The 27,422-nt window shown below is 43.4% G+C and overlaps 1 long non-coding RNA gene across 1 annotated transcript; it reads right to left on the bottom strand.

Moving 5' to 3' along the window:
- Positions 1 to 369: 369 nt before the first annotated feature.
- Positions 370 to 26,993, bottom strand: LOC134357067 (uncharacterized). The gene is made up of 3 exons (XR_010020489.1): positions 26,825 to 26,993; positions 3,766 to 3,863; positions 370 to 533 (listed from the first exon to the last, which is right to left on the bottom strand). It is a non-coding gene; the product is annotated as an uncharacterized LOC134357067 (long non-coding RNA).
- Positions 26,994 to 27,422: the final 429 nt, after the last annotated feature.

The following is a 27,422-nucleotide window of genomic DNA, read 5'->3' as shown; positions in this document are numbered from 1 at the left end:
GCTAGCAAAAACTGGACCTGAAAGAATGCACAGAGGTAACCACTAGTTTGGCTCAATGAGCAGAAAGGCGGACCCAGCAAAGTGCTGTGGAGTGTCTAGAGCATGATAAGCCAATAAGGACATCGTGGTCATCCATTGCACCTGACTCCACCTCCAGGAGTCTTGACTCTGTCTTGCCACTGGATACAGATGAGTGAGTGAGGTCAGTGCTGTGCAACTCTTCCTCACTTTGCGTACACCACCCTTGTCATCTATCCTTTCTAACCTCAGCCCTGTGGCGACAGGCTAGCGATGAAGCAGCAGGTATGGGTACGCTGACAGCCGTAGCCACTAACCTGCGCACTGGTGACTCAGGCCATGGGGTCATTTTCCACTGGCATAGCGCAGCCACCCGAACGACTGAGCAGCCCTCTTCAGGAATGCACTGTTCACCTCCATGGTATGAGGAAGGGGCTGGAAAAGGTGCCCTAAACATTTCCTGCTCCATTCCTTCCCTGGCCCTCTTAGCACATCTAGCAGGGGTCCTGTCACAGCTGTCAAAATATATTAAAGAGAAAATTAAAGCCTATTCTTCTCATCCTCAGTCCAAGAAATATGTGCACACTTTTAGACAAAGTCGATGCCGACAGACCTCAGAGGAGTATTGCTCTAACAGGGACAGAATTAGCCCAATATAATATCGATATCACAGCTCTGCCTGAGACCCAACTTGCAGGAGAGGGCAAACTTTGTGAAAGGCTTACGGATACACATTCTTTTGGAGTGGAAGAGGAAATCAAGGCCAATATGAGACTGGGGTTGGAATTACAGTAAAGATGGAGATTGCTGGCAAACTTGCTCCAAAGGACATGAATGACCAGCTCCTGACCATGACACTCCCCCTGTCACATGGTAGGAAGCATGTCTCCAACATCAACACTTCCACCTCAACCATGACCAACCCAGATTGATGTCAAGAACAAGTTCCATGAAAGAACTGCACTCAGTTATTGCTATTGTTCGCAAAGCAGACAAGCTGATCATCCTTGGTGACTTCAGCGCAAGAGTAGGCTTTGACAAGACCTCCTGGCCTATGGCCATGGGGAAATACAGCATTGGCGGCTGCAACAGCAATGGTCATCTACTACTCCAGACACCGTCTTCCACCTTCCCACTCATAACAGAATTTCATGGATGCATCCCCGCCCCAAGCATTGGCATCTAATTGACTACATAATCATCAGGAAGAGAGACGGACAGGATACAAGGGTGAGAAAATCTATGTGTGGTGCTGAATGCTGGATAGACCACCATCTTATCGTTTCTAACCTGAACATCCACATCCAGCCCAAGAGACTCCCACAGAGAAAGAAAATCCCAAGATGGCTGAATATCTCCAAGCTGAAAAGAAGCAACATAAAGCAATCTTCTGTTGACACTCAGGACAACTGCTTAAGCCCCGTCCCTCTGGACAATCAGAATATGAAAGCTACTTGGTCAACCTTTCGAGGGCTGAGCTACAACACTGCTACATAGATTTTGGAGCCGGCTATCAGAAAGCACAATGAGCAGTCTGCTGACATCAAACAACTGCTGGATGAGAAACATCATCTCCACAAAGCTTTCTTCAGTGACCCTAAGTTCAGCTCAAAGAAGGATGCCTTCAATAACATACAAAGGACCATACAACATAACTGCACCAGATGCAGGGTTCCTAGCTGAGCAATAAAACTAATGGTATCCAGTGTGACGGGGTCCTAAATTACCCCTATGAATTGTGCTTTTGAAAAGAGAGAGAGAGAGTTGTGGAACACAGACGCCTTGTTAAAAAGAGAGAGAAAGAAAGAGAGAGAGAGAGAGCGAGGCAAAGACTGCTCACAGTTTGTTTATACTTTCTGCAAGGACACTAGCAGCTTCCAAGTTCTTACAGAGAGAGAAGGGAGGAGCTGCTTGATGGACAGCTAGTAATCAGCACGGGGAGATAAATAGAAGGTCAGCTGTTAGACCGGGAGACACATGGTTTTGGACACTTAATGAGCTTTGTTGAGCCCACAGAAAAGGTGGGTTTTGGAGGATCGATCAGAGGCTCTCGCAGTGTGAAAAGGGAGTGACCGGTGAGAAGTTATTCATGTGGCCAACCCTTGCCTGGGTTGATAATTCCACCAAAGAAGAACGGTCCCCTTTGTGGTGGTCACAGTCTGTGATTTCTAAAGGATTTCGGAGGACAACGGGAAGATCAACGGTGTCAGCTCACCTGAAGACTCAAATCTCTCCCTCTCTCTCTCTCCATCACTACTCGACTTAATACCACAAACTGAACTGAACTTTACTCATCATTGTAAGACTATCTATTTACCCCTAGACTCGAAGCTTGGTTTTCATATATTTCCACACTTACTTATATATAATCATTGCTAACCTGTACGATATATCTGCATTTATATTACTGTATTGTGCAGTTACCAATAAATACCATTAGTTAATAGCAATACTGGACTCCAAAGTGTTTTCCATTTCTGCTGGACCTTTAACCCATCACGAGGTACATGACACCAGGCATTGCAGATAGGTAAGATTTAAAGAACTTCTATAATGTACTTAAAGAAGTCTATGGCCCACATCATCAGGATCATCCCATCTCCTTAGTACTAAAGCAAACACTTTGATCATGGGCAAAAAGAAAATTCTTCATTTGTGAGCTGAGCATTTTAACAGTGTTCAGAATTTTCTTTTGACTGTTAAAAAAATCAAAGCAAAGCTATGAATTGCCTGCCCCGAGAACCTGTCAATGAAGCCTTGGATGTTCCACCAACATTAACCGAGATCCAGAAGGCAATATATTAACTCTCTAGCGGCAAGTGACCTGGATCAGATGCAATACCAGCTGAGTCCTACAAGGAAGGTGGTGCAGTGCTAATAGAAAAGATCCAGCAGCTCTTCCAACTCATGTGGCAGTAAGAGACATTTCCACAGGAATTAAAGGAAGCATCCATTCAACCCATATAGAGAAGGGGAAGCCTGCAGTCCTGTGATAACTGTCAGGGAATGCCCTTGATATCTATGCAGTCAACTTCTATGCTGGGCTTCATCTCAGCCATCTCACATCATAGCTTGACGTGGGACTCCTGTCAGAGAGCCAGTGTGGATTTCAGCAGCAGTGTGGGACGATCAACCTGGTGTTTGCTGAAAGGGAAATGTCAGGAGCAAGACGCTGACATGCTCTCCTGCTATGTTGATCTGACTAGGGCCCTCGACACTGTTAGAGAGGGTCTGTAAAAGATCACGGCGAAGTACAGATACCCAAGGACATTCATTGCCATGGTGCAGCATTTCCATGATGGTAGGCAAGCTAGTGTTCAGGACAATGGTGAGACATCCAAGCCCTTCCCTGTCTCAAACAGGGTCAAGTGGGGGTGCCTCTTGGTGCCAACACTATTCAGTCCGGTGTTTTCTGTCATGTTGACTGCTTCCTTTAAGGGCAGAAAATAGGCATCAGCATCAGATGGGAAACTGTTTAAACTCAGGAGGCTCCAAGCAAAAACTAAAGTTATGACCGACATCATCAGAAACTTCCTTTTTGATGATGACTCTACCCTCGATGCTGGTTCAAAAGATGATATGCAACTCTGTGTCGACAAGATTTCTGGTGCACCTACCAAATTTGAGCTGACCGCCAACATCAAGAAGGCTGAAGTAATGCATCATGCAGTTCCAGGGAAATCATACGCTGAGCCAAACATCACAATCAATGGTCAAAGACTCAACCCGGTGAACAGGTTCACGTACCTTGGTAGCACACTGTCCCAGAACATCGTCACTGATGGTGAAACAAACACCAGGATCACCAAAGCAAGTGTGGCCTTTGGCAGACTTTATTCCGGCATCTGGAACAGAAGAGGCATAGGTCTACAGACGAAGTTGAATGGTGAACAGGGCTGTAGTACTTCCCACTCTGCTTTACCCCTGTGAAACACGGACAGCGTACCAACAGCATGAACCACTTCCACACCGTCTGCCTTAGAAAGCTCCCCAACATTAAGTGGCAGGACAGAATCCTAGACACTGAGATACTTACCAAGGCAGGCCTGCCCAGTATCTATACAACCCTAATGCAGTCCCAGTTACACTGGGCAGGCCACATAGCTTATATGACAGATCATCGGCTGCCCAAGTGACTGCTTTACAACATTGAAAGTGTTCCCGAAGGAAATGCTATAAAGACATCCTGAAAACTTCACTAAAAGCCTTTGGCATCAACCCGGACACATGGGAATACATCTCCCAGGAGCAGGTTGAGTGGTGCCTCTCCCTCCATAAGGGTGCTGTGACACATGAGGCAGAAAGAGCACTGCACCAGAGAGACGTAGGTTGGCCAGGAAAGCCCGAGCCAGCACTCCTACCCCCACCCATCATGGCTGCCATCTTTGACCCACACTGCCAAAGAATGCTTTGACCGTGGATTGGTCTCTCCAACCATCTGCGTGCCCACAGACCAGTCCAGCGCCTACAAATCATGGGTGACTCAACTAGCTCTCATCATTGCATCAACGAATAAGGCATTTAGGTGTACAGGTGTACCTAATAAAGTGGCCACTGAGTGTGCTATTGCTGCAATGAAATAAAATTTATCTTTTGCCATGGATTTTTAATAGAACTGCCCCTCAAATGCTTAACACACCATGTTCACACTTGCAATAGGTTGTAAATTTTCTCTGAATTCCTTTAGCTCCTGACAGACAGAACTAATAGGCATTCCAAGGCTCAATATAACTCTAGAGTAGATATTGCTAAAAACAAAACTCTCAATATCTATGAAAAAAAAATTTAAAAATGTGCTTCAAATCATATAGTTTCCTCTTCTGCCATTCTTGCTGAACTGTTTTTTGATTAACAGCGAGCTCTGATGGCTGAACTGCCAACTTGGAGTTGAAGAAATGGCTGAGTTTGACAGCACAGAGGAGGCGAATTAGCATATAAATTGAATTGACATGCTGCCGAGTGCCCCATGTTAATGACTACGCTTTCACCAAAATTAATTTGTACTGTTTGGCTCAGTAACTACTCTGAGTGAGTTCCACCAATTATAATCTTAGCACTGTTTCAAAGAAAGTATTTAAAACCAGCACGACCAGCCAATAGCAACAAAAGAGGATATTATAACTAATGGAGCCAGGTGACTTTAAAGAGATCCCGATTGGGAAAATTAACCCCTAAACCATTTATTTTTAAATTCAGAACAAGTATAATCACAAATTAGCAAAACCTCTGACAGAGAAGCTATTGATATTCAGGATAGATAGCAACTCTGTTACAGCCCCTGGAGAAAAACTGAAACTTGCAAGAGTTAGTTCGATAGATTTTTGTCAGGTGGAAAAGTCAAAGGATATTGAGCAAAACCAGAACAATGAAGTTAAGAGGTAGGCTGTCCTGGAACCAATTGAATGATGGATCTGATCAAAGGGGCTGCTTTTGTTCCATTGAAACTTTGGCTGAGCTGAAGTAATATATGTTAAAATGGAAGGGTGGTCTTGCAGTTTTGAACCAAATGAGGTTTTAAGGAGGTGGAACATGAGAGGAGGCCAGGAAATACGTTATAGTTCTTTCCAAGTACGTAGCTCATTTTAGCATAATAGAAAGAAAGTATGCTGGAAATATTCATTATGTCAAGCAGCATGTGTGGACATTAATGTTACAAGTCAATAATCTTCTGTCAGGACTGGGAAAATTAATTAAACAGGCTTGTCTTAAGGTGCAGAGGGTAAAGAGGGTGGGGATCCTGGTGTGTCAGAGGGAGTGTGGGAATGGGGACCCTGGTGTGTCAGAGGGAGTGTGGGAATGGGGACCCTGGTGTGTCAGAGGGAGTGTGAGAATGGGGACTATTACCACACTACCTCTGACACACCAGGGACCCCATTCCCACACTCCCTCTGACACTCCAGGGTCCAGTTTCTACACTCCCTCTGACACACCAGGGTCCCCATTCCCACACTCCCTCTGACACACCAGGGTCCCCATTCCCACACTCCCTCTGACACTCCAGGGTCCAGTTTCTACACTCCCTCTGACACACCAGGGTCCCCATTCCCACACTCCCTCTGACACACCAGGGTCCCCATTCCCACACTCCCTCTGACACTTCAGGGTCCAGTTCCCACATTCCCCCAGAAACACTGGGTTTCCTGTTAAGAAGAAGGAGATGTATAGCAGGTATAGCCAGTAAGGAGAAAAATAGGTTTCTCAAAAAGTATAGGAAATGCAAAAGAACACTTAAGAGGGATGTCAGAGGCTAAAAGAAGGCATGAGGTTGCTCTGGCAGATGAAGTAAAGGAGAATCCCAAGGGCTTCTACAGATACATTGAGAGCTAAAGGATAGCAAGGTACAAATTTGGTCCACTTGAAGATCTCTGTGGTCATCAATGCAAGAAAACAAAAGAGATGGTGGAGATGTTAAATGGATTTTTTTACATCTGGATTTATTTGGGGGATAGTTGCAGTGTCTATAGAACTGAGGCAGAGGAGTAGTGAGCTCATGGACTTTATCCAGATTATCCAGAGGGGCTTCCTGTCTTGAAACTTATTAAGTTGGATAAGTCCCCAGGGCCTGAGAGAGTGCCCCTTTGACCTTGTGCAGAAATTGCAGGGTCCCTGGCAGAAGAACTTAAAATGTCGCTATCTACAGGTGATGTGCTGGAGTACAGGAGAATAGCTGATATTTATTCCATTGTTCAAGAAAGGCGCTAAGAATAAGCAGGGAAATTATAAACTAATGGGCAAATTATTGGAAGGTATTGTAAGGGACAGGATGCATAAGTTTTTTGATAGATGGAGCCTGATTACAAATAGTCATCATGGCTTTGAGTATGGTTAGTTGTGTCTAACCAGACTTGTGGAGTTTTTCAAAAATATTATCAGTGAAGTTGATAAAGGAAAGACAGTGGATGTTGTGTACAGGGACCTTAGCAAGGCCTTAGATCAGTCCCATGTGGGAGACCGCTTCAGAAGATTCAGTCGCTTGGCAAACAGTAAATAGGATTCAACATTGGCTTTGAGGAAGAAGCCAGAGTGTTAGCCTATAGTTGACTCATTAACTGGAGGCCTGTGACTAGTGGTGCACCACAGGGATCAGTGCTATGTGTGTTGATGTTTGCCATCTATATTAATGATTTGGATGATAACGAGATACTAAGATCGAGGGCACAATGGACAGCAAGAAAGACTGTCAAAGCATGCTGTGCGGTCTGGACAAGCTAGAAAAATGAACTGAAGAGTATCAGATGGAAATTAATGGAGACAAGTGTGAGGTGTTGCATTTTGGGAGGATAAAACAGTAAACAGTAAGGCACTGAGGAATACAGGAGGGCAAAGGGATCTGGGAATGCAGATTCACATCTCCTTGAAAGTGGTATCACAGGTAACAGGATCATAAAGAGAGATTTTGACACATTGGTGTTTATGAATCCAAGTATTGGGTACAGGATTTGGGATGGCATGCTGATGTTGCATAAATGCAGCCAAATTTGGAGCATTGTGTATCATTCTAGTCACCTAACTACAGGAAAAATATCAAAAAGATTGAAAGAGTACAGAGAAAATTTATGAGGATGTTGTTGGGAATTTAAGTTCGGACTTCATTCCCTGGAGTGTAGGAGAATGAGGGGAGATTTGAGTGAGGTAGACAAAATTATGAGATGTATATATAGGGTAAAAGCCAGCAGGCTTTTTCCACTGAAGTTGGGTGAGACTAGAACGAGAAATCATAGGTCAAGAGTAGAAGGTGAACATAAGGGGGAACTTCATTGCTCAGAAGATGACACAAGTGGATATGGGTTTGATTGCAATATTTAAGAGAAGTTTGGAGAAGTACATGGATGGGAGAGGTATAATAGGTCCAAATATAGGTTGGTGGGATTAGACATAATAATGGTTCAGCTCAGACTAGATGGGCCTTTTTCTCTGCACTGTAACACTCTATGACTCTACTGTGTAATATTGAAAACTAGTACATTTAAATTGCGTTGCAGCATTAATAAGAATAGCATCTACTAGTCTGGAAAAACTTCCAGTCAAGAACCACTAAAGTTCCAAGCATGATAAGTTAATGAAGTTTTACTGTATTTGACACCTTTTCAAATTTGTTCAAGATATGAAAGAACATTAGATCAATTGCTTCCTCTGCAATTTCACTATCTGTTAAACTTAATTGCTAGTTCATGAATCCAAGTATGTTATATTGAAATTTATAGAATATCCTACTCTGCCTTCCTAAAATGAGACATTATCTCAGAGTTCCAACGACAGAGGTTAGACTCCTTCTAGATTCATCTTTCTTTCTTTCTTGGAATTACATTTACAGTTCTCCGAACAACTGGGACCTTTTTAAACTTTTGCAAGATCCAATGTTTCTGAAGTCACAGTTTTCTAAGATCCTTGGATGCAGGCCAGCAGGTCTATGTGGCCTAATGGAGTTTTCCTCCTAAATCTTCCCTAGTGACTGTGATTGTTTTATATTCTACCTTCCCACTCTTCTGCCCCTGGAATTATGATTGTTATTGATGCACTTTTCGAATCTTCTACTACAAAAACAGATCTAAAACATAGGGTGGCTCAGTAGCATGGTGGTTAGCACAATGCTTTACAGTACAGGCGACCCTGGTTCAATTCCCACTGCTGCCTGTAAGGAGTTTGTATGTCTCCCTGTGACCGCCTGGGTTTCCTTTGGGAGCTCCAGTTTCTTCCCACAGGTTAATTGGTTATTGTAAATTGTCCTGTGATTAGGCTGGGATTGAACTGGGGGATTTCTGTGTGGTGTGACTCAAGGGGCCAGAGGGGTCTGAGGGGCCTACTCTCTGCTGTACCTCAATAAATAAATTATTCCCAATACTCCTTCATCAGAAGCACAATCGGCATCAGCTTTAATATCAAAATTCAAAGTTCTGAACCGGCCTGTACCCCACCTCGACACTCTGAGCTTTTCAACCTGGCCCAGCACTTAAATCTCCGACCAAACAGCAGGTTCTGCCGCTTAGAAACACCGGACTTCACGACCTCAATTCGGCCTGCAAATCTCCATTCGAGCATCATGTTCAGTAGCATCGCATGCTCTGGAAATTGGGACCCGCAGCTTCGATTCGGCCTGTACTCAACCTGTCGCGCTCTTGGCAATGGGCCTGCTGCTTCATCTTGCCTCGGTTCTACCGCATCGAATTGCCTCCGATCCAAAGAGAAGTTACAGACTATTACTTGTGACGATCGCTTGCCAGAAAAAGTTTGGTTAACAATGTATTTAGTTGCTGTCCTTGTTTTGTTAACCACCAGCCAGAAGTCACTTAAGGTCACCAGCGCCATCTTAAACCAGAAGATGAAAATCACCGTGAATCATTGTAAAATTCAGTAACTTTATGTCGTAAAATTTGCTAACTTTATGGCAGCAATAAACATAGAGAGAAAAAATTGAATTGCAGTAAGTATATAGTAAAGTTAAAGTAAGCAGTGAGGTAGTGTTGATAGGTGCAATGTCCATTCAGAAATCCGATGACAGGAGGGAAAAGCTATTCCTGAATCACTGAGTATGTGCTTTCATAGTTCTTCTCTTCCTCTTTATGGTAATTTATATTAATTCATCCCTTACGGTTTCTAACATTTTCTGACCATAAATCTTTGCACCATTATATGCCTTTGCATTCAGTTTGAAACCATAACTCATCTTCACTAGTTTGCTGTGAATTTATCAGCCTTCCTGTCAAATCCTTATTTCCCAAATGAATACATAATTATTGTATTAGGAAAATATCACCTAAAGTACCTAGCACTACTTATCTACTCATCTCACTCTTAACATACTTAATTAGATTTATAAACACTGTCTTACCTGATGTGAAATTTGTTGTTTGGCTGCTGCAAATACACAAAATAAGGAAACAACACATTTTTTTTTAAAGTGGTTGGGTTCATGGATTCATGGGCTGATGAGAAATCTGATAGTGGAAGGGAAGAAGTTGTTCCTTAATTGTTGAGTGAGGGCCTTCAAGCTCCTGTACCTGCTCAATGGTAATATGAGAAAAGTGCATGCCCCAGATGGTGAAGGTTCTTAGTGTTAGATTCTGCCTTACAGAGGCTCAGAATCGATGGAAGACATCTTGCCCACATGGGGAACTTGGCCAAATACTAACAGCCTGCTCTGATCAACTGGCTAGAGGAGCCTTTCCCAACCTTTTTGCCCTGATGGAAGTCTTCATAAAATTTTCAGGTCTCAGAGAACACCTGCGTAAAAATTATTAAATCTAATAATTTAATCAGCATGGTTTTATGAAGCATGGCGAGTCAGCACGGACTTACAAAGGGGAAATCGTGCTTGACTAATCTTCTGGAATTTTTTGAGGATGTAACTATGAAAAAGGACAAGAGAGAGCCAGTGGATGTAGTGTACCTGCACTTTCAGAAAGCCTTTGATAAAGTCCCACATAGGAGATTAGTGGGCAAAATTAGGGCACATAGTATTGGGGGCAGAGTACTGACATGAATTGAAAATTGGCTGGCTGACAGAAAACAAAGAGTAGCGATTAACGGGTCCCTTTGGGAATGGCAGGTGGTGACCAGTGGGGTACCGCAGGGTTCAGTGCTGGGACCACAGCTGTTTACAATATATATTAATGATTTAGGTGAGGGAATTAAAAGTAAAATTAGTAAATTTGCCAATGACACAAAGCTGGGTGGCAGTGTGAAATGTAAGGAGGATGTTATGAGAATTCATGGTGACTTGGACAGGCTGGGTGAGTGGGCAGATGCATGGCAGATGCAGTTTAATGTGGATAAATGTGAGGTTATCCACTTTGGTGGTAAGAACAGGAAGGCAGATTATTATCTAAATGGAATCAAGTTAGGAAAAGGGGAAGTACAATGAGATCTAGATGTTCTTGTACATCAGTCACTGAAAGCAAGCAGGCAAGTACAGCAGGCAGTGAAGAAAGCTAATGGCATGCTGGCCTTCATACAAGGGGAATTGAGTATAAGAGCAAAGAGGTCCCTCTGCAGCTGTACAGGGCCCTGGTGAGACCACACCTGGAGTACTGTGTGCAGTTTTAGTCTCCAAATTTGAGGAAGGACATTCTTGCTATTGAGGGAGTGCAGCGTAGGTTCACAAGGTTAATTCCCAGGATGGCGGGACTGTCATATGTCGAAAGATTGGAGCGACTGGGCTTGTATACTCTGGAATTTAGAAGGCTGAGAGGGGATCTTATTGAAACATATAAGATTATTAAGGGATTGGACACGCTGGAGGCAGGAAGCATGTTCCTGCTGATGGGTGAGTCCAGAACCAGAGGCCACAGTTTAAGAATAAGGGGTAGGCCATTTAGAACAGAGTTGAAGAAAAACTTTTTCACCCAGAGAGTGAATATATGGAATGCTCTGCCCCAGAAGGCTGTGGAGGCCAAGTCTCTGGATGCTTTCAAGAAAGAGATGGATAGAGCTCTTAAAGATAGCGGAATCAAAGGTTATGGGGATAAGGCAAGAACTGGATACTGATCGTGGATGATCAGCCGTGATCACAGTGAATGGCGGTGCTGGAAGGGCTGAATGGCCTACTCCTGCACCTATTGTCTATTGTCTATTGTCTACAGCTCACAGTACGTTAGTGTGATTAGTAATTTGTAGATACAATAATCCAGAAATAATTGTCGATGCTCTTTTGAGTAGAGAATGAATTTTTAGCCAACCTTTCTTGAAAAAAATAGGTAGTTAGCCTTAGCTTACTGTTCTTGAAATTAATCTCTTTCATTCCTTTTCATAAATTTTAAAAACTTATAAGACAAACATAATAAATTTCTGTTAAATAACTGGCTTAGGCCAAAATGAAATTTAATTTTTCTAAAGGTAGGCTTGTTAGATTTAATTTAAATAAAGGCTGTAAATTGATTTTAATTAATGGTATTTACAACATGGAAATTGATTGACAATGTTGAATAGTAAAATTACTAAAAGCCATAAGCCAAAGCAACATGAATAAAAATATAGCCAAAGACACAGTCTTATACAAAGCTTTGAAAAATATTTTCTTACTAAGTGACATGATCAGGCTGAACCCAGCAACCGAGTGCCCTCATTACCATCTCAGGTGACTTCAACCACGTTACCATGGCTAGAACACTGCCCAACTTCACAGAGTGTGTAAGCTGTACAACCAGAGGGGAGAGGACGCTGGATTTGATGTACGCTAACGTTAAGGATGCATACAGCTCCTCTCCCCTCCCCCCACTGGGAAGGTCAGATCACAACCCGTTGCATCTAAAACCCTGCTCCGTGCCCAACCAACACATATTCCACTCTCCCCTCCTACCCCTCCTCACAGTCCCCCACCCTGCTCTCATGACTATACCCCTTCCCCACAGGAAACCACCACGGTGGGCTTCACAGCTGTACAGGTGAGAAGACAGCTGAGACGTCTCAACCCAAGCAAGGCTGCAGGACCGGATGGTGTCAGTACCAGGGTGCTCAAAGCCTGTGCCCCTTAGCTATGTGGACTACTTCGCCATGTATTCAACCTGAGCCTGAGGCTCCGGAGGGTTCCTGTATTGTGGAAGACGTCCTGCCTCGTCCCTGTGCCGAAGACGCCACACCCCAGCGGCCTCAATGACTACAGACCGGTGGCATTGACCTCCCACATCATGAAGACTCTGGAGACTTATTCTGGAGCTGCTCCGGCCTATGGTCAGGCCACACTTAGATCCCCTCCAGTTCGCCTACCAGCCCCAACTAGGAGTTGAGGATGCCATCGTCTTCCTGCTGAACCGTGTCTACGCCCACCTGGACAAGCCAGCGAGCACTGTGAGGGTCATGTTTTTTGACTTCTCCAGCGTTCAACACCATCCGCCCTGCTCTGCTGGGGGAGAAGCTGACAGCGATGCAGGTGGATGCTTCCCTGGTGTCATGGATTCTTGATTACCTGACTGGCAGACCACAGTACGTGTTCTTGCAACACTGTGTGTCCGACAGAGTGATCAGCAGCACTGGTGCTCCACAGGGGACTGTCTTGTCTCCCTTTCTCTTCACCATTTACACCTCGGACTTCAACTACTGCACAGAGTCTTGTCATCTTCAGAAGTTTTCGGATGTGACTCTGCCATAGTTGGATGCATCAGCAAGGGAGATAAGGCTGAGTACAGGGCTACAGTAGGAAACTTTGTCACATGGTGTGAGTAGAATTCCCTGCAGCTTAATATGAAAAAGACTAAGGAGCTGGTGGTAGACCTGAGGAGAGCTAAGGTACCGGTGACCCCTGTTTCCATCCAGGAGGTCAGTGTGGACGTGGTGGAGGATTACAAATACCTGGGGATACGAATTGACAATAAACTGGACTGGTCAAAGAACACTGAGGCTGTCTACAAGAAGGGCCAGAGCCGTCTATATTTCCTGAGGAGACTGAGGTCCTTTAACATCTGCTGGACGATGCTGAGGATGTTCTATGAGTCTGTGGTGGCCAGTGCGATCATGTTTGCTGTTGTGTGCTGGGGCAGGAGGCTGAGGGTGGCAGACACCAACAGAATCAACAAACTCATTCGTAAGGCCAGTGATGTTGTGGGGATGGAACTGGACTCTCTGACGGTGGTGTTTGAAAAGAGGATGCTGTCTAAGTTGCATGCCATCTTGGACAATGTCTCCCATCCACTACATAATGGACTGGGTGGGCACAGGAGTACATTTAGCCAGAGACTCATTCCACCAAGATGCAGCAGTGAGCGTCATAGGAAGTCGTTGCTGCCTGTGGCCATCAAACTTTACAACTCCTCCCTTAGAGGGTCAGACACCCTGAGCCAATAGGCTGGTCCTGGACTTATTTCATAATTTACTGGCATAATTACATATTACTATTTAACTATTTATGGCTCTATTACTATTTATTATTTATGGAGCAACTGTAACGAAAACCAATTTCCCCCAGGTTTAATAAAGTATGACTATGACTATGACTATAAATGTAGGTCTCGCATGTGAAACCGGTGCTTGTTTTTTGCTGCACAACTACTCAATTCTGGGTTGAACTTGAGATAAATACACATGGATTTCACCTTCAACTGAAATGGGATGATTTCTATCCTTGCTCTTGATGTTTGCTAAACAAGAAAAAGCTTGCTCACACATGTAAGAAGTTGAAAACTACAGCAAAATGTTCAATGCTTTCCTATGAATGGTAGGATACTCTTCTTTCACAGAAATCCAGAACTTGTTGAGGGACAGGTCAGTAAACCTCGAATGCACGATCGGACTGCATCTCACAAAGTTCTTCCTCTTCTCTCAAAGTCAGGTTCTCAGGCTGAGCAGAAGATTCAGAGAAAGAGTCCCTCACCCAGTCATACACTTGTGTTAAAAGGGAGGAAAAATTCTGTTCAATTTTGTTCTACAGTTCTTCCAGGTGGTTTTCAATATGACTCGAGACTTTTTGATCCTTCCTCACTCTCAAGCCCAAGCAGCAATGGAAATACTTCAAGATTTCCTTTTGCAACATGATTTTTCCAAAGATTCAGTTTCCTTTTCAATCCAAGGATTTTGTCACTTGAAGTCAAAACATTTTCTCCAAGGGCTTACAGACTTGTTCAACTGATTCAGATGATGAAAAATGTCTGCTAAGTAGACTAGTTTCTGTAGGCATTCTTCATCTTTAAAGCACCTTATCAAAATCTGGCCTACTATTTTCTTGAAAGCACTCCTACAATTCCCCTTTCAGCTCAAACTCCCTGTTGAGAACTCTACCTCTGCTAAGCCACTGGATTTCTGTACATAGCAGGAGATTGGTGTGCTCTTTGTCCAGGTTTTCACACAGGTTTTTAAACATTCTCGAGTGAACTGGTCTTTATGTAATAAAGTTAGTCATTTTTGCAGCATCATCCAGAACTATTTTCATTTCCTCTCCAAGGGTTTTTGCCAACAGCACCTCTCTGTGGAGAAAGCAGTGCATTGTGACAATCTCAGGACGTTTTACAAGAGAAACAAAACTTCTCATAGAGTCATCCATTGATGGGACACCATCAGTTCAGATACCAACATAGTTCCTCCAAGACAGACCTTTTGTTTCCAGATATGAAGAAAAAACATTAAATATATCTTGGCCTTTGCTTATTTTTGGCAGCCCTTTGCAACATAAAAAGTTTTCTTGTATTTCACCATCATTTACAAATCTTAAAAGTGCTACAACATGACATTTATTGGTGAAATCTGTTGATTCGTTAATCTGGAAATAGAAGCTGTTGTTTTTCAGTTTATCACACAACTTCTTCAGCATCCAGTGACACGTCACCAATATATCGACTTCTTGTATTGTTGACAGTGGCTGTCTTCTTGCCTGAACAAACAAAAACCATGCAAAAGCCCATTCTCAAGCTACTATATGCAGACGACTGTGCTCTTCCCGCGCACACAGACAAATATGCTACAGGCTGCACGCATCAGTCATACTGATGGGTTTGTTTTCATTATAACAGGAAATTTGATTCAATATGGAAAATACATCTCCGGTGGGATGTTAGTTTTAGAAACTCCACACAGCAGTTCTTTTAATCTGTATTTTGCAAAGATGCTTAGACACATAACATGCCTAATTCTGCTTTTATACCTTATGGTCTTATGACCTTATTGTGGGGAGGTCTAGGATCGGAAGGCTTCAGAATACGAGGACATCCCTTTAGAGTAGAGATGAGGAAGAACTTCTTTAGTCAGAAAGTGGTGCATCTGTGGAATTTACAGAGAGCTGTGGAGGTCAGGTCATTCAGTATATTTAAAGCACAGGGTGACATTTTCTTCATTAGTAAGGGTGTCAGAGTTACATGGAGAAGGCAGAAGAATGACATCATCAGCCATGATGAAATGGTGGACCTCATTCCCATCCTCTGAACGGCCCAATTCTGCTCCTACGTCTCCTGGTTTTAAAACCAATTGGTTAAAAATGTGAAACTACTGGATATAAACTGTCCCCACTGAAATTATTTTGTACTCACATTTTCCCTTTCCTTGGTAAAATTAGTTATGAAGAATATCTTATGTCTCAGTAGTAACATGCTTGAAATGCACAGGTGCAAGCCTGCCCCCAGGAGTTTGGGAAAATAATCCAGTTCACAGCAAAGCACAGGGGCATCTGCATTATCTGATGAGAGAGGCCAGGACATAATTCATGTGATCTTTATGTGTTGGGCACGTGGCCAAGTGGTTAAGGTGTTTGTCTAGTGATCTGAAGGTTGCTAGTTTAAGCCTCAGCTGTGGCAGCGTGTTTGTGTCCTTGAGCAAGGCACTTAACCACACATTGCTCTAGCGTCTGTGCAAGGAGTGGCGCCCCACACAGACTTCCAATCTGCGCCTTGTAAGGCATGAAAATTCCCGACGCAGGCCCCTCATGGTCTGAGTTGACGTTCCCTCCCCTCCTTTAAAAGTCCATGCCTAGCAATCTGACAAAGACGATTGATGAAAATTGCATCTTAAGTTCCATCTTACAGACTACTTCTGCCTCAGTCTACTATTCTTTCTGATTCATAAGCCACATAAAATGTAAGTATACACCTCTTCCTTTCGCTTCTTCTTGACCATTATCGGGGATCAACCTTATTTACCACATGGTTGATTGGCATCCATCTGCCTTGAAGGACAGGAGGTGACCATCACCATCATCACAAGCCTGGGTGGAAATCCTGAGATACAAGTCGTCAAGATCCCCCTCTTGGCCTCACCAGTGTAGTCCAAAGGAAAGCTTATGAAGCAATACATATGGCACCAGTTTGACTACAGGAGCTGTTGGAACGATGTTCAGTGATGTCTGACAGCCTTAGGGGCTACATTCTGGATTTGCAGTCTGGGTTTACTCCTGTAGTCTTCGTCTCTCCCAAAGCTGCCAACAAGGTAGTGGGGTTATTTACCCATAGCTGGGGATCTGGTTCACGAGCACCAAGGCGTGTTCACACGCCAGTGGGCCTGCGTGCTATGTGTGCGGGGGCTAGACCTCCTCCCCATTCTCTGTAGTTCAGCCTGAGTCCAAACGGAATTCAGTTTCCCTGTGTTGCCAGACAGGAGGCACTAAAAGAGGCTTGCTGTTGGAAAGGCTATGTACTGGCAGGGAGAGACTTACACAATTAGCTCTCCTTTTTGCGAGACTGCTAGGTAGTGGTGGAAGCTAAAAGTGAGAGCCACAGGCACTACCACACTAGATGTGTCACTACAACCATTTACATATACAGTGGATTCTGGCTAATTGGGCCATCAGTTAATCAAGGCAGCCATTTGTTTCGGACAACTCTTAAAGAACAAATGTTAATTGAGAAAATAGCCGGGCTTCCCTTTATTTATTTGGGATGCTATGCCAGTTAATTGAGACAGAAGACTGTTACTGAATAGTTTATATCTAACGTCAATCACATGCATCTGCGTGGCCATTAGATACTATACCATACACAGAGCAAGCAGTTTTTAAATAGAAGCAGATGATGTGTTTGTGTTAAAAAAAAAGTGATTTTTGTCACTGAGAGTTGGCAAAAAATAAGACAATTTTGAAATATTTCACTCACCATGGTTTCAAGCATTCAGGCTTGGAAATGCCGGAAATGGCTGGGAGTAAAAATGCAATGATGTCACTGCTTCAATTAGTTAGAAATTATGAAGAATTTGAAGGTATCAACAATCATCTTCAATATTACAATGAAAATGAAGATTTGGAGGCTGCAATTATCAAAAGCATTGCATGAAGTCAGTCCATTATCGGCACTAGGTGACTGCGCTGATTTTGTTCATTTACAGTCAATCAAAAGAACGCGGGAGCATACATGGGATGAATTCCCCCATCGATAAATATTAGGAACTAATATACAGTTTTATATTACAGTAGAGGTATTAGTAGTGTCCTGATTGGTAAATGAATAAACTGCTACTCAATTAAATGGTAGTTGTCTTTTTATTCCTTTTTAAGTATCTCCATGAAACTTGGGACAGCGAAATTGGGCCTAATTGTACTGGTCCTGTTGTGACCCAATTAACTGGAGTCCACTGTACTAGTAATATGCTGTGGTCTGTTAACATGACCTGCAGTAAAAAACAACATTCAAAGATCAAAGTTCGAGTTCACCATAAATGTATTATCGAAGTCCATATGTATATGTCACCATATACAAACCTGAGATTCAGTTTTTTTGTGGGCACATTCAGTAAATCCAAGAAACAATAGAATCAATCATCAGAGATGTCCTCCTTCTTCAAAGAACAGGGTTTCCCTTCCTCTACCATTGATGCCGCCTTCAAACACACCTGCATTTCCCATACATCCGTGCTCACCCCATCTTCCCGCAACCAGCTATTGGAACTGAGCTAGAACACGAGTCACATCTTAGTGAGGGCATCCTTGGGGAGGTACAGCCAAATCTGAAACACACCAATGTTCTGCATCAGAATAGTGGTTCAATATTCTACTTTACAATGTTGATTGAGAGATAAATACAGTCCAAAGGTCACTTGCAAAATTTCCATGGGATCCCGTGTTTCTGCCCGAGAGACGGGACGGAGCCTCAATCACTCACCTCTTACGAAAGACAGCACCACCTGCAATGGAACAGTTCTCCCTTAGTGCTGAACTACACATTTGGTGGCCAGCCCTTGGGAGTGGGACTGCGATACACATCCTCCTGTTTCAGAAACAAAAATTGAGCCAATGGTAAAACAGGAACCGAGAGAAAAATAAGCAAAAATTTTTCCTCAGAGCGCCTTGACTCAGAAACAAGAATCCTCACTAAGTCATGGTTTACCATCACCTTCATTCATTTCCTTAGAACACATATTTACTTAAAAATAAAAGCATAAACTTGAGAAATTCTGCAGAGGCTGGAAACCGAAAGCAACATACACAAAATGCTGAAGGAACTCAGCAGATCAGGCAGCATCTATGGAAATGAGCACACTGTCCAAGTTTTGGGCCAAGATCCTTCTTCAGGACTGAGATTAGATTAGATTAGAGTAGATTATGAGGACACACAGTCCTCTTTTATTGTCATTTAGTAATGCATGCATTAAAAAATGATACAGTATTCCTCCAGTGTGATATCACAGAAACACAGGACAGACCAAGACTGAAAAACTAAGCAACACCACATAATTATGACATATAGTTACAACAGTGCAACAATACCATAACTTGATGAAGAGCAGGCCATGGCACAGTAGAAAAGTTTAAAGTCTCTCGAAAGTCCCACATCTCACGCAGACGGGAGAAGGAAGAAAACTCTCCCTGCCATGCCTGACCACAGTCCGACTCTGAGTCGTCCGAAAACTTCGAGCCTCCAGTCAGCTCTCCGACACCGAGTACCGAGCACCATCTCTGCCGAACGCTTCAACTTCAGCCTTGGTCGCCAGCAGCAGGCAAAGCCGGGGATTTTAGGACCTTCCCTCGGGAGATTCTCGATCGCACAGTAGCAGCGGCAGCGAACTGGGCATTTTAGAAATTTCTCCAGATGTTCCTCTGCTTCTCGTGTCTGTCTCCATCAAATCAGAATTGTGCATGGCATCCTACTTACAAATACGATATCATTTCACCGGAGAGCTGTGCACACTGCGTCACGCTGCCATCTTCTCCTCCCGCCAAGAAGGAAGGGGGAGGACACCAGAATATAAAGGTTGAGAGAGGGGAATGAGGATAACTGGAAGATGATAGGTGAAGCCATGAGGATGGGAAAGGTCAAAGGCTGGAGAAGAGGAATCTGATAGAAGAGGAGAATAGACCATATGAGAGGAAGTGAAAGGTCAGAGTGGGGAATGGAGGAAGAGGGGGGAATTTTTACTGGAAAGCAAAATTGGTGTTCATGCCATCAGGTTGGAGGCTACTCAGATGGAATATTAGTTCCTCCACCCTGTGTGGCCTCATCTTGGCACATGGACCAACACATCAGAATGGGAATGGGAACTGGAATTAAAATGTTTGGCCACTGGGAGTTCCATTTGTGGCAGATGGAGCAGAGGTGCTCGACAAAGTGGTTCCCCAATTTACAACAGGCCTCATACAGTAGAGAAGGCTGTATTGAGAGCACTGGACATGGTAGATGACCCCACAGATTTACAGATGTTGCCTCACCTGAAAGGACTGCTTCAGGCCCTGAATGGAGGAAAAAGAGAAGGTGTATGGGCAGGTGCACTTAGGCTGCTTGCAGGGATAAGTGCCGAGAGGGACAAATGGATGAGGGAATCACAGAAGGAGAGGAGGGCAGGTGCAGTAAAGATACGTTTAGTGGTGTGATCCCCTTGGAGATGGCAGAAGTAAGGCTGATGGGGTGGTAGGTAAGGACGAGAGGAATTCTATCACTGTTTCAGCGATGGGAAGATGGAGTGAGTGCAGATGTTCAGAAAATGGAGGAGATGCAGGTTAAAGCAGCAGCAATAGTGGAGGATGTAAAGTAGCATCAATAGTCTCTGACGTCCTGGAATGGAAAGCCATGCCCGGGGAACAGATGCAGTGGGGGCGGAGGAGCTGAGAAAAGGGAATAGCATTTTCACAGGAGATAGGGTGGGAAGATGTATAGTCAAGATAACCGTGGGAATCAGTAGGTTTATAAAAGTTGTTGGTTGACAGTTTGTCTCCAGAGATGGAGACAGAGAGATTGAGAAATGGGAGAGAGGTCTCAGAAATGGACCAAGTCAATTTAAGGACAGGGTGCAAGTTGGAGGCAAAGCTGATAAAATTAATGAACTCAGCATGGGTGCATGAAGCAGCACCAATGCAGTCATCGGTGTAGCAGAGGAAGAGTCGGGGAGTATTACTGGGAAGGCTTTGAACCTAGATTGTTCTATGTAGCCAGCAAAGAGGAGGGCATAGCTGGGGCCCATGCGGGTGAAATAAAATAAAGCATTTCACTTTGTATGCTGTAAGTCTTGAATAAAAACAATCTGTTCTTCGCTGTCATGTTTATAAGAATATAAGACCAAGGAGCAGAATTCAGCAGTTCAGCCCAGTGTGTCTACTCTCCCATTTGATCATTATCTCTCTCAAATCCTTCTTCTGCCTTTTTCCCATAACCTTTGATGCCCCTACTAATCAAGAACCCATCAACCTCCACTTAAAAAAATGGCTTGGCCTCCACAGCTGCCTGTGGTAATGAATTCCACAGACACTCCACCCTCCTGGCGAAAGAAATTCCTCTCATCTTTGTTCTAAAGGGACTTCCTGTATTGTGAGGCTGTACCCTCTGGTCCTAAATTCTCCCACTACAGCAAACATCCTTTCCATGTCCACTGTTTTTAGGCCTTTCATTATTCAACAGGTTTCAACAAGATCTCCCCTCATTCTTCTAAACTCCAGTGACTGCAGACCCTGAACCATCAGATGGTCCTCATACATTAATCCTTTCATTCCTGGAATCATTCTCATGAATCTCCTCTGGGTCCTCTCCAACACCAGCACATCCTTTCTTAGATAAGAGGCCTAAAGCTGCTCACAATTCTCCAAGAGCAGTCTTACAATGCCTGACCCATACTCCTGATGCTGATGCATGCCCTTGAAAATAAATGATCAGAATTTTGTTATGTGGTGGTATTCATAATAAAATCCACATACAAATTCTAAAGTGACATACCTTCACTTACAACACATGGGTGAATACACCAAGACTTATAAATCAAAGTATAACTTATGTTCAAACATATTCAAAATCTTTTAAAATCAACTTAATGGATGGTATCTATGCAGAATAGGTCATTGAGGTGTGCATGTTAATATATTATGACTGTCAAGATTAATAAAATACGTTATTTGAATGCTAAGCCAACCCATTGTCATACTACCCTTCACCATTCAGGTATAACATAATGACCTGCTCCTTGCAAAGATAACTAGGGAAATTGTTTTTTATTACTGTTAAAAGAGCATTCTCTTCTAAAATTATTGTGCATCAAATCCTTCCATCCACCATTCATTGTTATGGGAGCACAAATAAACTTGGCATAAATATGTTAATATTGTCTTGCAATAATCTGTTGTCCAAGGTTGGCTGGAGAGATGAATTATTCACCTTTTGCAGTTATTACAAGTTGTGCTTGGTGATTCTATATCTCCAAGAACTGATTCATCAGTTCTTAACACACTTAATTAGAAAGACAAAGCTATTTTGTCGCCTGTGCCATTGAAAGATTGAAGTAATACAGGACGAACTGGTACGTTGCATAAACCTCCTCTCCACTGCATTTTGAGTGAAGTCTGTACTTTGTCATTCAGTGGAGGTTAACTGAAGACGTGAGCTATGGGATTGGAATAAATATGTCACAGCTGTCACTGACATCAAGAGCTGCGTTGATGAGTGTGTGACTTTGAGAATGTACCAGGCTTTCCCAAACCAGAAGACCTGGATGAACCAGGAGATTCACCTGTCTGCTGCGTGCTAGGTCTGTAGCATTCAAGACCGGTGATTCACAGTCTATGGAAAACCATCGTGAGAGTGAAAGGTAATTCTACACCAAATTAAAGACACAATTGGATGCCTGGCAAATGTGGGAGGGTCTGCATGTCATTACTTCCTATAAGGTGAATCCTAACAACATAAGTGACAGTGATGCTTCACTTCCTAATGAGCTCAGTGACCTTTACGCACTCTTTGAAAGGGAGAATAACACTGCATCTGTGTGAAACCCCGGTTACTGTGTGGTAACCGGAATCTCCGGAGCAGAAGGCCCCAAAATCCTCGGCTTTGCATGTTTCAGCGGCCGGGCCGAGGTCGAAGGTGCTCAGCAGAGGATGGCGCTCGGGAGACTGTATCGGAGAGGCTGGTCGGAAGCTCTAAGTTCTCGGATGGATGGACTCAGTGTCGGCTGTGGTCGGCTGCTTCCAAAGCATCGGCAAGTTGTTGGTGCCTGGAGGTTTATGGCAGGGAGTTTCTCCCTTTTGCCGCTGCTATCAGGGACTCGGGAGTCGATCGACTCGGGGACTTTTGAGACTTCATTTACCGTGCCCGTGGTTTGTTCTTCATCAAATTATGGTATTGCTTTGCCCTGCTGTAACTATATGTTATAATTATGTGGTTCTGTCAGTGTTAGTCTTTGGTTTGTCCTGTTTTCTGTGATATCACTCCAGAGAAACATTGTATCATTTCTTAACCCAGGTATGCATTTCTAAATGACAATGAAAGAGGACTGAGTGTTCTCATTATCTAAAAAAACCCCACAGCAATCCTGTGATGTTTGTCCGTGAGCTATGAGGAGCTCTGGCCATTTGAAGAAGAATTCGTCAAGAAATTCTAAATGCTGGAAATCTAAAATAAAAACAGAAGATGATGGAAACAAGTCAGTAGGTAAGGCAGCATCCGAGGAGAGAGAAACAGAGACAATAATTAAATTTAATGACCATGCATCTGGACAGGAAAAGAAATGACACATGATCAGCTGAATTCAGCATTTTGTGTTTTAATTAATTAAGGGGTAACCTTAGCTACAGAAAATACTATATCATAGAGTTAATACAAAATTAAAGTGTTAGCTTATATTCAGCATGAATAATACATCCATAGAGAAAGGTCTCAAGATGCTTTGCAGGCAAGTTATTAAACTAAATTTGACATCAAGTCATATAAGAAGATACTCTGGTAGATAGTTTAGCCAAAGAGCTAGATTTTATGGAGTATCCTAAAGGTTTTAGAGAAGTGGAGAGGTGTGAGGAAAGAGCTCCAGAGATTACTTAAGCAACCAACTCATGGTGGTCAATAATGGAAGAGATCTATTCAAAGATCACTCAAGTTGCCAAAATTGGAGGAGTGCTGTAATCTCAGAGGTTGTCAAGATGGAGGTGCTTTCACAGATAAGGCAACTTGTAAAAATGATTGACAAGAAGTTTTAAAATAAAGTTTAAAATTATGGAGATAGAGAGTTAATTAACCCATTCGCATGACCCAAAGCCCTGGGGTCAGTGGATACTGACTCCCATCGGTTAAGTGTTACAGAGAGATGGAACCCTTGGTAAAACTTGTGCCAACCTCCATAAAAGTGCTTGGGAGGGGGAGCAGCTTCTTAATGTAGTCACATTTCCAAAGTATAACATGGAAAAACCAGGTAACCTAACAATGAAGAGGAACCTGTCACTACCGCCTGTCTTCCCTATAATTCCACAGTTTCTGGAAGGATCACCAGGATCCTGAAGAAATACCAGATTAATACCAGATTGATTCCTGGGATGGCAGGACTTTCATATGAAGAAAGACTGGATGAACTGGGCTTGTACTCGTTGGAATTTAGAAGATTGAAGGGGGATCTGATTGAAACGTATAAAATCCTAAAGGGATTGGACAGGCTAGATGCAGGAAGATTGTTCCCGATGTTGGGGAAGTCCAGAACGAGGGGTCACAGATTGAGGATAAAGGGGAAGCCTTTTAGGACCGAGATTAGGAAAAACTTCTTCACACAGAGAGTGGTGAATCTGTGGAATTCTCTGCCACAGGAAACAGTTGAGGCCAGTTCATTGGCTATATTTAAGAGGGGGTTAGATATGGCCCTTGTGGCTACGGGGATCAGGGGGTATGGAGGGAAGGCTGGGGCGGGGTTCTGAGTTGGATGATCAGCCATGATCATAATAAATGGCGGTGCAGGCTCGACGGGCCAAATGGCCTACTCCTGCACCTATTTTCTATGTTTCTATGTTTAATACCATCCACAAACCCATAAGGAAGCTCAATTCACAGCTTATGTGGGTCAAAGATGACCTCAGGTTGGCGTGACGTTTACAGTATTCCCTGTGAATGAGGAGCAGTGTATATTAACCAAAGAAACCTGCATCAAGGAGCACAAGCTATGTGTCCATTTGGGTTACTCAGAGAAATTGGCGGTAGCGGTACACTGCATTCACAATGGCCATAGGATTGACTTTGACAGCACAAAACTACTGTGCCGTGCCAATGGTTTTTGGGATTACCAGGTAATAGAAGCCATTGAAGTAAAACAAGAGGAGAAGAATTTTAACAAAGACAAAGGTCTCACTCGAAGTAAGAACTGGAATTTAACTGTAAACAAGGTGGGAGAGCGGAAAACTGACTGGTTGAGGACTAACCAATCAGGAGGGATGGACTACAGGGGTATAAATACCATCAGACTAGACATGTCAAGGCATCATCCCTGATGAAGATTGAAGAGTTTGTCATTGAAACATCGGTTATAATCGATACCTGTACCCAGCTAAAAGCTTATGAAGAGTTTATTCGTCATGTTCACCAAGAAAGAACTAGATTACTTTTTTTTTCTAACTCAGATAGCACGTCACCCTTTGGGAATGGCCACTGTGGGTGAGAATGCACTGTCTTTACAAAGAAATGATGACATTGAAACAGCTTATTCTATCTCTTTGGCTTATGCCAGGGGTCCCCAACCTTTTTTGCACCGCGGACTGGTTGAATATTGACTATTTTCTTGTGGACCAGCCGACCGGTGAGGTGGGGGGGGGGTGTTAATCACAACCAGAATATAGGTGACAAGTCAACTAAGTCACTTATAAGTGGCTAATACACTCAATTTTGTTTCTAATGGGGTTTATCTAATGAATTTAATATTAAACACACAGCGCATATTTTCCCCGTATGAACATATAAAATCATTGCAACACACCAATATCGCTCAATCAGTGGGAGGCCTGGGCTTGTTTTCCTGCAACGAGATGGTCCCATCGAGGAGTGATGGGAGACAGCGATACTCGAAAGGGGTTCCTTGTGTCCAGTCTATTCTTCAATTTAGTTTTCGTTGCATTCATTGCAGAAATGTTCTGCTTTGCAGAGATATGATGTTGGAAATGGAAGCAATGTTTTCAGTGCTTTCATGGCTATCTCAGGATATTCAGCCTTGACTTTGATCCAGAATGCTGGCAGAGATGTTATGTCAAACATACTTTTCAGCCCACCGTCACTTGCAAGCTCGAGGAGTTGATCTTCTTCCCGCACTGACATAGATGACACGTGGGTAATGACCTCGCGTGCGTAATGACCTCGTGTGCGTAATGACCTCGCGTGCGTTCAAGTTCCAATAGTGGGTGTGACAGGGAATGAGGAAAGGTGCAGCTGACTCATATCGTTTCATATCGAAAAATCATATCGTTTCCTCGCATCCTGGTAGCACATGCTTTGCAGTGGTTGGGGACCACTAGCTTATACCATCATTTCTACTACATAGTATACTCCAGTAACCCAATTTAATGAAACTCTATCAGCACAGGATTCTATGCTCTGTTCCATTTTCCTCTCATCATATTTAGTTTCCCTTTATAATTATTCCTCACAAACAATCCCCATGTTCTATCCGATCTCTGTTTAAAACTTCTGAATTTCATAGCAGTTTCGTTGGTTACTGTCTTACATATAGTCCCCTTAACTTTGAATCCCATATCCTTTATATTCCACACAATCAAAATGCTACATTATTTTTTGAGAATAAACAAGAGAAAATCGACAGATGCTAGAAATCCAAGGAAAACACACAAATTGCTGGAGGAACTCAGCAGGTCAGGCAGCATCTATGGAAAAGACTACAGTTGATGTTTTGGGGCAAGGCCCTTCATCAGGACTGGGAAAAAAAAAGATGAGGAGTTAGAGTAAGAAAGTGGGGGGAAGGGAGGGAGAACCACCAGGTGATAGGTGAAACCGGGATGGGGGGGGGGGGTTGGGGAACGGGTGAAGTAAAAAGCTGGGAAGGTGATTGGTGAAAGAGATACAGAGCCAGAGAAGAGGGGATCTCATAGGGAAGGACAGAAGGCCATGGAAGAAAGAAAAGGGGGAGGAGCACCAGAGGAAGGCAATAGACAGGTAAGGAGATAAGGTGAGAGAGGGGAATAGGAATGGGGAATGGTGAAGGGTGGGGGAGGGTGTGGTTTCATTACCGGAAGCTCGAGAAATCAATGTTCTGTTCATGCCATCAGTTTGGAGGCTATCCGGACAGAATATAAGATGTTGTTCTTCCAACCTGAGGGCGGCCTCATCGTGACAGTAAAGTAGACATGTCGGAATTTTCAAGAATTCTGTTTGATCTATTGATGTACTGTTGAAAGTATCTTGACTTGTTACGTAATGGTCTTGTAACCACCTGGGAAAAGTTTCCCTGCAAGTGTAATGGTTTCTCCGTAGCACAGTGTTTGGGTTATGACTAGAGATAAGGGGGGCTTTGGAATGTGTGCTGGCCAATGAGGGGAGATGTTTTTCTTTCTTGTGTGCCCAAGTGAAGGTTTTGCGGTCTTTTGTTCGACAGAAGATAAAGAGAGAAGATGCCAGAATGGGGAAGTTGTAGACTGCAGGACGGAGTGGACTTGGAACGGGGTCGGGAGTCGACACCCGGGGGCGGGAGGGGGAATCGATGGAGAACGACAGACGGGAAAAAAGTGAGCTCCAACGTTGCACATTAGACTGTTTCACGAGAATGGGACCTTTTTCTTTTTTTGTTTCTTTACTAACCCTTTAGTCGAATTAAGAATTATAAAGCTC

The sequence above is a fragment of the Mobula hypostoma genome, chromosome 15 (assembly GCF_963921235.1).
Source record: "Mobula hypostoma chromosome 15, sMobHyp1.1, whole genome shotgun sequence".
Classification (NCBI taxonomy): Eukaryota; Metazoa; Chordata; class Chondrichthyes; order Myliobatiformes; family Myliobatidae; genus Mobula; species Mobula hypostoma.
Note: the sequence above shows the minus strand (reverse complement) of the source record. Positions and strands in the feature narration are given on the sequence as shown.